General features: G+C 37.3%; 1 protein-coding gene across 1 annotated transcript in view; it reads right to left on the bottom strand.

The window, feature by feature from the left end:
* HAPLN1 (hyaluronan and proteoglycan link protein 1) overlaps window positions 1–10,511 on the bottom strand; it is a 142,779-nt gene extending 132,268 nt beyond the window's left edge. Inside the window, exon 1 of the mRNA XM_019516925.1 lies at window positions 10,093–10,511. The gene's annotated coding sequence lies outside the window, so the exon portion shown is untranslated. The remainder of the gene's footprint in view (window positions 1–10,092) is intronic.
* Window positions 10,512–11,156: the final 645 nt, after the last annotated feature.

Raw genomic sequence — 11,156 nt, 5'->3', positions numbered from 1 at the left:
GGGCTTTGTGTGGGGGGCAAGGGGCACAAGCAGGGCATCCTGCCATGTACCTTATTTTGTTTTTCTGGCATGCCAGAACTCCAGCACCTTCCAAGATAAGCATTGTGGGAGTTTTTGGCACTCTGGCCAAAAAATGTTGCCTACCCCTGCTGTATCAGGTCATTTCCACCTATGAAAAGTGAATATGACTTGAATAAAGAGCTCCCAGAAGAGAATGAATAATGAGGTCCCTTGTGTTAAAACTGCAAAGTGTCCAAGTGAAGCAATAATTTATTCTTGTCATTATAAATTATGCATACCTTTAACTTGGACTTTTAAGAATTTAGTGGAGAGGACATGGTGCATCTTAGCATGGCACTGCCTTGCATTATATAGGCATGCACCTTAAGAGACTACATGACTTTTCCAAGGTCCCACTGGAAGAATTAGCTGAACCAAGTATTGAAAACAGGTTTCCTGAATCCCAGGTTAATATCTCAAATGCTGGGTAATTCTTGCTCCCCAGTGCAATTAATAAGAGAAACAATTGCAAGTTAACAAATAATGTCTGTTCACAGATCCTTGTGCGTTCCCTTAAATTAATACTATATTATGTTCTTGCTGCTGGTGTAACAGCTACAATTACTGTTTTTAAACGGCAAGGATTTAACTTCTTGGCAGTAATGATGCCCTGCAAGTTCTTTGCTGGCACTGTATTCTACTCTAAGAAGATCTTAGTCCCAATGGCAGAGTTAGCATTCAGAGATGGTGATGGTGTCCAAACTATCAGTAAAACTGCCTAATTAGTAACTACACTATAATTTCTCCAGCAATGAAAAGAGAAGGTCTACAAAGGTCACATGACAAAGCAGTATGCCCTCCCCCAGTAAAGAGTATGATAAGTACTGATTGCATATTGCACAGTACACTTATAGGTCATAAGTCCGAAAGCCCAGAATAGAGGCGTATTCTCTCTCATGCTAACTCCTCTGGACAAGCATGAAAAGACTGTAAATTTTCCCTAAATGGACATAAAGAAATCCTGTTTTACAAAGACCCACTGTAGCTTGTCTGTGCTACACCCTCCTGGCATAGACAGCATTTGGGGAATAGAGAAAATATAGCACCAGGGTGTGCTGAACTTCAAAGACTGCTGGAAAGCAAAGCAGCCATTCAGAGACAGTTTCTAGGGAGCATAATTAAGAGCAGCTCCAAGGTTCACATGTTGGTTGCTGAACTGGTCCAGAGGTCTTTACAATCCACAGGAAAGTGTTGCTCAGTGCTGCTTGCCTCATGAACAGGAGTTGGCATTATGATATGCCATTAGGTGAGATTTCATATACTCTTGCATGAAAGATATAATATACAATAGGACAGTGCTCACAAAAATGAAAATGACTAACACAATATGCATAAAATATGTAAATTACTGATCCACTGGAAATTGCCTATATGATAGAAAAAGAATTATTGAATGCCACTTTCTACAAAGGTGGGGAACTAGGATTTTCTAAAACGGATTTTTGCAAATTTTTTGCTACAGAAATAAATATAGATTTGCCCTAACCTATGAACAGCCACAAGGAAAGAGACATATATTCCTGTTGTAATGTCAGAAGGTTGAAAGCCAAAAAAAAAAAAAAAGTGCTGTGGTTCAGTAATGGTACAGTACTAAACCAGCATCCTTCAGATAAAATAACAGCAGCTGCATCAATCATCTGATGCACCAAAAAAAAGTCATTATCACTACATAATATGACAGGATCTGTGTCTCCTGTTTTGAAAATAAATGCTTTTGCTTCACTTTGACATTTATACTATTTTCCATAAATGTCGAGCTATGACTCTCTCATAGCAGAAGACCATTATCCTGTGACAATGTTCTAGTCATATGACATTATCTCCTAATTACATGCACAATTTTGCTACTATTGATCCTTTCTGAAATACAGTAAATCTATGTTTTCTATCAACCTGTTTCCTAAGATAATTTAATGCTGTGAAAAAGAAAATTGAGGATGCCTCTTTTGACTTAGAATTGTAGTATGAAACAAAAAGAATAGCTCTTTCAATACATTATTTGAATGTGATATATTTATTTTGGAGTCAAATTGGACTCATCCATAGCTGAGAAAGTCATGTGGCTACAGTCAAGAACTCTAGGAATAATTTCCTGGCTGGACCACACACTGTGTGAGCCCATGGAAGTATTTTAAATGTATTAAATTCACTTTTAAAGGACACTTCAACACACCTTCTAAAATTGCACTTGTAATTCTGAACTTGTAAAAACTCATAATAGAGCGAACAGGCACAATTTCAAAGAACAAACACATAGATTTTCAAAGGTTAGAGAGGCATTCACTCTTGTTGATTTACCATTTGTATTGGCCTCCCTGAATGGGACCGCATTTTTTGACCTAAACAGTTTTTTGTGAGAAAGATGCAGATTTGTTGACATCAAAATGTTCTGTGATTCTATGATAATGATTCTATAATTACACTGATCATAAAAATCCAAAATACAGGATCACTCCATTTTGATATTTCTTAAACAGAACACTTGGGGGGGCGGGTTAATTCAAAATGATTCTTGTTTCAAAATATCTTATAATTTTATTTAAAAATTAAAATGTTAAATTGCAAATATATTTCTAATTTTAATTTTATACAACATTTAATAAAATTGTTGGTTTTGGTTCATATATATGTACACACACACACACATATATTTATATATACACATAATACTGTATATAGTATTACACATATGTACATGTAATAATGTATAATATATATACATACTTTTCCAGTAGGAATTACAGCAAACTAGGGTCCATTACTCACTCCGCTCTACCACTAACCACATTTTGTAGCTCTTAAAATCTGAAAAATCTGACTTCCAGATGTTTGGCTATGCCATTTCTGAATGGGAATGCAGTTTGTGCATACAAAAGGGCAAATATAACTAGACCGCAGAGATTTTTGCCTGTCTTAACCTGAAAAAAATAGCACATGAACAGGAAATAATTGGAAACCAGATGTAACAACTGATTTGGAGGGGGCGGGATACTGGAAAAATTACAAATTAAAATATTAAAAGAGAAAGTGACACCTAGTGGACAGAACAACCAGGAACAAAACACAAGATGTAAATCAAATGGAGCTCAACAGGTCATGATGCTAGGGCCTAGGAAGAACTGTTGATTGAGGACGTGTAGTATGAACACAGAAATACATTTTTAACTTAATTTATTTTGTTCAGCAAAATATCAGTTGTAAGTAACAGCCACTGGGGGAAGGGAGTGGAGACATTTGGTCCCATGCATGCACCATTTACTGTTCTGCTGATGGTCTGTTCCACGATACTGTAAGTCTAAAAGGACGTTCTGGATTCTGTTTCCACAGCAGTTCAATATCTGCTTTCACCTGTCTTTCTGCAAATCTGAGAAAAACTCCAATGATATCAGTGACATTATTCTGGATTAATAGGAACATCAGACAGAAAAGAACTGGCCCAATATCATCAAATTCAAATCAGTTTTCCTGGAAGTTTAAAAAAAAAAGGTTGAGGTAATACTTCTGTTGTGTCTTATCATATTGCTACCCCTATGCCACACCCATATCAACAACAATGGTAAACTTTAATTGTCCACTTCTCCACTTTTCTTCCTACTGTACCTCAGGAGTGCTTAGCATCGGTCTGGGGAGCAACTAAAAGACGGCTTTAAGCCAACTCTGTATTCCACTGGTGTCATTTAGATGGTTGCCCAATGTGTAGAACAGTATGAGAGCTCAGACCTCAACCGTCCTTGCATTTTCAGTACAGGCTGCACCAAGAAAAATGTATAACAATGAATAAGTAAAAATCTTACTGTCCAACTGTCTTACTGATTAATAAGAAATGAATTCCAGTTGAGAGCAATCATTTCAAAGAATAAAAAAGGAAATGAGAAAACTATGCAAGAATATGAGGTAGTTTAACTTCCCATGCGTGGGCAAACCTTGACATTATATTCCAGACTTTTGGAACGCTTAGCTAGTCTTTTAATCTGTGCATAAAATTTAAAATGCAAATGTTCGCTATTGCATGTAACAGTATCAGTGATAAAATGCTAGAATCACATACTTCAGGCAATAAGCAGTGATTCCCACAAGGTGGCAGCATAGTAATGATTCATTGTTACAGACAAATGAATAATGCATATGTAGCTACAATAATATGTTGTTGGACTTCAAGCCTAATAATTGAGCCATTTAATTGAATAGTTCTCGCTAATGTGCTACTTTTAAGGTAAAATGTTTTAACGTTAAAATCTATGCTATTTCATAAACTCAAAACTTTGGAATGTATCTTCTACTCCACATTTTTACTATTGCAGTGTTTCCATTTGAATTGGTTGCTCTGTGAAGTTTCTTTGTAGAAAAATTAAACTTGATATTGAAAATCTGGGACATAAGGCATGTATGTGCAATAATTCTAGTGTGAAACAATTTTTCTTAAGTATTAATGGCTCGACAGTTATTCATTTTCATTTTTTATTTTAGTCACTTCAGCAAATTTACCTCTCAGTTTTCTCAGGCTCTCTCACTTTCTCCTGTAAGGTATATTCATCAGCTGAGTACAGATTTAATGACTTCAAGCCTTGATTCTGCAAACTTTGCAAATGTGCATAACTTTACTTACAAGAGCCCTATTGAAGTCAGTGGAACTACTAACACATATAAAGTTGTAGGTTTTTTTAAATGTTTACAGATCTGGAATATTACGGATTTCCTTTTGATCATCCAAGTAAAAAACTAAGAATACAATACCCCAAACATGTATGCAGTTAACTTTACTTACGTGGGTAATCTCACTGAAATCCCATTAGAGATCCCATTGATTTCAATGGACTACTCCCATAAGTAAAGTTACTTATACCTTAATTTGTAGGGCTGGGCCCTAAGTTAATGAAGTTGCATTGTACCATGGCTTTTGTAGATATGGGCTTCAAAATCGAGTGACAAGTAGAACTAGCCACTAAGCACAGGAACAATGAAACACCAATTTAAATAAAATGGAGAGCAATAGATAATATGTAAAAACCACAGGCCGGCAACAGCCTGCAATTTAAAACAATAGATTTTCAATTATCACGTTCTGAAAAACAAAGTACACATTCCAAAGGAGGTGCTTGTGTACACGCAAAACAATTACTAAAGATGCATATGTAGGCCTTCTCCTGTCCAAGAGACCATAAAGGGTAAAGGAACACTGATGATAATCTTTGTAGATGCCATTAAAATACTCTATGCCTTATTTGATCCACCTTATCAGATAAGTGATCAAGTAACATAATATGGTTAGCGTAACATAATATGATGTGACACATAAAAATGAAAAAAAGTTCTGTAACACACCTATCACCTTGTAAAATGCAGGCTGAAAATGATCAATCTTAAATTTGAACTATTACTATATACTTCTTTCTTCCCCTGTAGACTAGCTTGAAGCATGTTTTCTACTCAGATTTCTGCCAAACACATTGCTAATCTAACCTGTCACCATTGCCCATATGTTCCTTGTATGCTGTCAGAATTTAAAATAATAAAGAACTATTGTTAATAGAAGATTGTTAATAGACTTGATAATAGGTTTTTGCTACACTGCTAATTTAACCTGTCTCCATTGCCCATATGTTCCTTGTACGCTTTACGAATTAAAAAAATAAAAAACTATTGTTAATAAAAAATTGTAAATAGCCTTGATAATAGCCCTTTGCAACCTTACAAGCAGGAAGATAATATGGGGGGCATGTATCTCTAGTGGTGATCTTTATGTTCGAATGATTTTATTTCTATTATACCATATGATTAATGATGCAAATTCTGTCATTATATTTGATGCGCATGGCTGCCAAAAAACAAAAACAATGGCTCAATGTGCCATTCATTTAGCAGTTTAATATAGAACAGGTTTTATGGCTTTGAAAGAGATGCTTCTAGTTTGAGTCGGTTCTTAATATTCAGAGGTCCAGATTAGGAGGAATGAAACTAAATTTATTGACACCATCTAGGAAGCATGGAACCAAATCAATTAGCCTATTTGCTGCTTAGGCATTTTACCTTCCACAACTTAAAATTGTAAACTTTGCCTGATTAATGGGAAGGCAAAGTTCCCTCTTGCTTCAGCCATTAGCTCATGCATCATGTTAACAGCCTACTGTGGTAATATTTCATATAGCTCTTGAGAAGTTTTGAAAGCACCCAGTGCAGTCTTCAGACAGATTACTGTTCTGTGATTTCTTAATGCTTCTTTTAAATGTTTGTTTTCAGTGCAATTGATCATGTTTAAGATTTCCACTCTGCTGTGCTAATTAAAAAGGAAACAAGGAGCCCATTTTGAAGCTAAGTGAATGTAAAGGACAAGGAACTTGCTTCTTCAATGTGGTGAGAAAAATTAGAGTGACTTAATTATCCATGTCTTAATCCTGTGAGGTACTGGGCTACATCATCTCCTACCTGTTTGGTCCAAGAGGTGTTTACCATGCAAAGTCAGAGCTGTATTTGATTTTCTAATGCCCAGGACACATTTCTGTGGCAGTCTCGATGACAGGACCAATTCCAAGCAGGCTGAAGGCAAGCAACAGTTTAGATCCCACAGCCAGGACACCCTCTCAGAAAGCACAGACTAAAAGGCAATATCCTCATCCAGTGCATATTCTCATCCTTTTGATGACTTCATTGGAAAAAAGAAAATTTATACGAGAAGAGGATCTGCTTCTGCATGGGGAAACAGGAAATGAGTGGACAGAAGATAAACTCCTTTTTTCTAGGGAAGTCAAGAGATAGAGAGGTCCAGAGGATGGAAACTCCCTTAAGGAATTGGGGGAGGAGTGGAGAGGAATGAGCTGGGAGGAGAAATGAGGAAGAGGAAAAGGCTGAGGACCCTTTGTTAACCTGCTGAAATAATCCAACATTTTTTTCTCCTGTGGTTGTCATTGCAAAAGATATTTGGTGCCACATTCTTAGCGCTGCATTGGATTTCTGGAAGCATTCCTGGAGGCTGCTTTGAAACACAACTTGCTCCTTTCCAATATCTGCACAATAACGCCATATTACATAATGCACAATAATGCCATATTACATGTGAACTGTGTGTGTTTATTATTAAATGATGTTAGAATCCTTTGAAAACATCTATTGATGGCAAATGATATCAAACAAAATTTGAACTGATTTTCACTGGAACCAACTGATATTTTGGGGGGATAAAACACAAAAAGAAAATAAAAACAAAAGAAACAAACAACAAACATGTTCACTGGCACCATTTAAGGTAAAACTGAACAAGGCTGTCTTTACAGTTAAATTGCAACATATTAGTTACAGATGTTTGCATTAAAAAATGGAGGATGATTATTTGAAAAACTAATTTGCAGTATCCACTAGATGGCATACAGTGACCATGTTTAAGTCATCTTATCTTCACAAACCCTCCCATTCATAGAGTAAATAAAGAAGTGCATTATTAATTTATACCATTGCATCCACTCTACACCTAATATTTGTTTAGCCAGCTGTTTCCTCTAATCCTCCCTAAATGCCATTGATTGAAATCCTAAGTACATTCAGACATTTTGCCCCAAGAACATTTTGTTACCTACGAATTACAACCTACCTTTTCAAGCCCGTGACTGTGTGCTACAGATATTAACCGTGGAGCCAGAATGTCTAATAATTCCTTACAAGCAACAGAAGAAGCTTGTAATCTGAATTTTTTTTTCAAAAATTTGCTTTTAATTTTCAGGTAGTTTTAAGTGATAGACTAAACTGTTGCTTTAATATGAATTATATTAAATTAATATAGTTTCTACATCCAATGATAATTTATACAATTGCAGTAGAAAGACAAGAAACAAATATTAATTTCAGACCAGAATACTTAATTCTTGCCATGACTTGAAATACTTTGAATATGATTAAGTACAAATGATAGCAAAACCAACAATAATACTCTGCACTCGTATAATAACTTACCTGAAGATCTCAGAGGATTTCATAAAGGCTGGGTCAATACTATTTCTCCCATTTAGCACATAGGCAGGGAGCTTAAGTGATTTGAACAAGGATGTGGAACCCAGGTTTTGATTTTAGCTCTCCTCGCTCCAAAGTTCATGCCAGAGCCATTAGGAAACACTACTATCCTTGTTAAGCCACATTTCTAATTTAAGCTTGGAGAGACTGAAGTCTTTGCAATTCAGCAGAGCAAGACTTCTCTACCTGATAAAAACTGCATAAACAGCAGCACAATAAACATGCCACAAGACGCAACAACCATTCTAGCATAAATCTAAGTCACTTAGATCCTTTTTTACATGTAGCTGTTAATCATGCAAAAAGGAAGGAAATACAACTGATTAGGTTTATAATGAAATAATTCTTACTAAGCAAGTCCCTTCAACACTTCTGAATTATAATGTCAGTCATTTCTCTGAAACAGGGCATTGCTGCTATTAATGTACTACTCCATAACATATTTTTCTTCTTTCTCACTTAGAGACTGCTCAAACTTTCAGGGCTTTTATTGGAAAGACAGGCCTTTTGGCACATTTTCACTGCAGAGCAGCAACATCTTGATTATTATGTTCACATCTGTCTTATTTATTTAACCTAAAAAAGCAGTTGTTCTCCACTGAACTTTGCTGTTCCATTTGTCAGTGACTTGATACACTGAAACATCTCAAAACCATTTTATAACTATCACTGCATTTAAAAGGTTGAATATATGGGTCAGAGCCATAGTTGGTGCAAAATAACGTAAGTGCATTGAGTTATTTCATTTTATAGAAGTTAAGAAACTGCTCCTATTCAATATGAAAACTGAGTAGAGCTTGAAACAGATCCTCCTATTCTGATCACCTGGCATACTTTATCAGTTACAAAACTATCTTGATGCTGCACCCTTGTTCGAACTCCAGTGCAGCGGATCATAAACTCTCTGTTTATCATACATATTTCATAATGCTGAGAATACATAATGCTGAGTGTCACACATACTGGTATCTTATTCCAAAAAACTACTAAAAATGTTGTTTCTAGCCTCTTCCTATTCAAATTTAGTCTTACAAATAGTTAATACAAACACATTCCATTATAATAATGTTCATTTAACAATATTGAATTTAAGTGTAAAAATAATTTTCATATACTGTTAGCTTCCAAGAAAATCCTCAGACTTCTGAGTTTATGGCATCATAGTGTATCATGTACATACACACTTTCCTCACTGCAAACTCCTAGCAGCTGATACATCGTGTGTTTTCACAAAGATAAAGGATGGCAAAGGAATACATCTTAATTTGAACTAATCATCTAAGTTCATTCAAACTACACAGCTGAATCTAAACCAGTCATAGGAAACAGTTTAGATTCTGACATGAAACATATGACAAGTTCCTACTTATTTAAACAATGGAAAAACAGACAAGTCTGTTGAAGGTACATAATATAGTAATGGACCCGCTTGTATCAACAAGCTCCAGAGATGCAATGTGATGATACTATAGCACCCTAAAACGCCTGTGCCTAGAAAATGTGTTACTTTGAGTTTCCTTTTTTTTTTTTGTCACTTCTTAAGTAAATTTGGGTGGTGACGAACTACTTATCATACCAAATTCTTTTCCTAACTAACAAGATCAGTTCCTCCATACCGGGTGGTACAAACACATTCACAGCTCTTCAGCTTCTCCCTTGATCTACATAGTCCGCCCTTTCCTAGCTCCTGTAAATTCCTATTCTGTTGACCTCTTGGAAAACATTAATCTCTGTGAAATGCATAGTCTTACAGGAAAAAGCCAGTGGACTATACACTTTTCATATTTCAGACTGAAACTGCGGTTGCAATACGATGTCTAATTAAACACAGAGCACTTAAAAGTCTGATAAATTGAGAGTAGACAGTTGCAACTTCTCCCCCCCACCTTTGCCAAATTAGATCGCTTCAAAATCCCTTTAGTACGTCCCTGACGCCTTAAGACCTGACTTGCTGTATTCATACCATAGTGTTAAAAGAGAAGCAAAAATGCAGTCTTAAAAAAAAATAAAGCCTTCCCCCTTTTTTTTTTTTACCTTATCCAGAACTCCCAAAGTTAAGATGCTCTCAGAACTCTCCAGCAATCTGAAGCAGAGGACACAAAGTGCAGAGGAAGTTTTTAGCTCTTCACCTTAAGTTTGTGTGTGTGTGTGTGTGTGTGTGTGTGTGTGCGCGCAGAATGTCTGTAGCTATGAATGGCAGGGGACCTGATTCAGGGCAGGGAGAGCCACTTTCTCCCCGAGAGGAAAAGAAAAAGCAACACGTCATAAGTTGAGTACGCCTCCAAGATGTCTTAATTACCCAGGAATGGAAGGAGAAGGAAAAAAACCCTCAGAAATCCCCCCGCAGGGTGGCCGGAGCCTGGAGCACAGCAGCGTCTCGATGCCGTGCCCTGTCCCTTCAAGATCTGTGTCCTGACGTCCTCCCTTCTTAGATCAGTGCCCTGATGTCCAGCCCTCCTGGATCGGCTGCTGAAAGTCCCCCTCGCACTACACACACGCCCCGGGGCAGGCGATAAAAACTTGAAAGAGTTTTGTTTCCCCCTTGTGAAGGGATCACTGGAGTTAGATGCGTGACACCCCGCGCAACTCGATACCTCCGACCACTTGCCTGTTTCACCCAAGCCCCCTCCTCCTCCCCCCATCCATCTCAAAGATGCTGCTTTCTGCAAGGGAGGGAAGGTGAAGCACTAGGACGGGGGAGAAAGGGAAAAGTTGGATCTAACAGGATCTTACTGGTTTTGGCCCCAAATCCTTCAAAGCTTCTCCCGTGACACCAGAAGACACCCAAACTACCATGGATACCACAGCCTCAGTGCCTCCCAAACCCTAGATCCAGCCAAAGTGTGACCCCAACCCCCTAAACTCAAACCAGTCCATAGAAAACAAGTCCAGCTGCTTCTTCTAACCTGGAAAGACTGGCCACCAGAACACAAGAGCTGCAAATGCACAGATCCTGCTGGATCCATTCAGATTTGGCCCTAATGCTCCTCATTTCACAGCATAACTAGAGTCCCCATCAGGTCTCAACACAATCGCTGCATGAAAAAGTGCCTCCCCGCTGGTGCATCCCTGCATGTGAACCCCCGAAACCCAGAGCT

Source organism: Gavialis gangeticus, unplaced genomic scaffold, assembly GCF_001723915.1.
Source record: "Gavialis gangeticus isolate Ggan-Ray unplaced genomic scaffold, GavGan_comp1, whole genome shotgun sequence".
NCBI lineage: Eukaryota > Metazoa > Chordata > Crocodylia > Gavialidae > Gavialis > Gavialis gangeticus.
The sequence above is the reverse complement of the archived record's forward strand: the minus strand, read 5'-3'. Positions and strand labels throughout refer to the sequence as shown.